This window comes from Melampsora larici-populina, assembly GCF_000204055.1.
Source record: "Melampsora larici-populina 98AG31 unplaced genomic scaffold MELLAscaffold_12, whole genome shotgun sequence".
In the NCBI taxonomy this organism is placed as follows: domain Eukaryota; kingdom Fungi; phylum Basidiomycota; class Pucciniomycetes; order Pucciniales; family Melampsoraceae; genus Melampsora; species Melampsora laricis-populina.
This window is the reverse complement of record NW_006768776.1, coordinates 1,526,733-1,527,435: the sequence shown is the minus strand read 5'-3', so window position 1 is coordinate 1,527,435 and position 703 is coordinate 1,526,733.

The window sequence follows — 703 nt, the reverse complement described above, 5'->3', positions numbered from 1 at the left end:
ATCATCATCATCATATCAGCGCTTTACTGTCAAAATTGCACTTATTTCCTACCCCCTCAACTACAAAGCATACACAAACACATTGAAGGTGAGCATTTATCAAACAGTATCATTAATGAAAAATGTGTTGCTCTTTGAGGTACACATGTTCCATTATCAACATATTCTGACAACTCCTCATCTTCATCATCATATCAGTGATTTCCTGCCATATATTGCACTTATTCCTCCTGCTCAACTACATGATCCTATTTTGAATTTCATTTAATTTTTTCCTTCTAAGTTTAACTAACAGGTCTGGCTATTCAGAGAGCACGAGTATTTTGGCCAGACACTTGGGCATATTAGGTGTTTATTACAAAGTAGGGAAGACAATGTGTACAGTAAGCTCGTGGGGTCCATAATTGATGGACCTGAGTTCTGTTGACACTACACCAAATGTAATCTTTACCCGGCGGTAAAGAAAACTACTGACATAGGAAAGTCCTGAGGCAACAGGAAGAGAGCTAAAAATCTGAAAAAATATGCACCTTGTTCCTAGATGTTGGGGCGTCATGATGAGTATTTTTTTGTATTTTACACGCAGATATTGGTTTATGTACTAACAATAAACGCTGAAAATCATCAAAAACGCACATGTAACAATACCTGAAATTTGGGTCATGAGTATGAAGACAATATTTTGTGGTCTAAAAACTTCAAT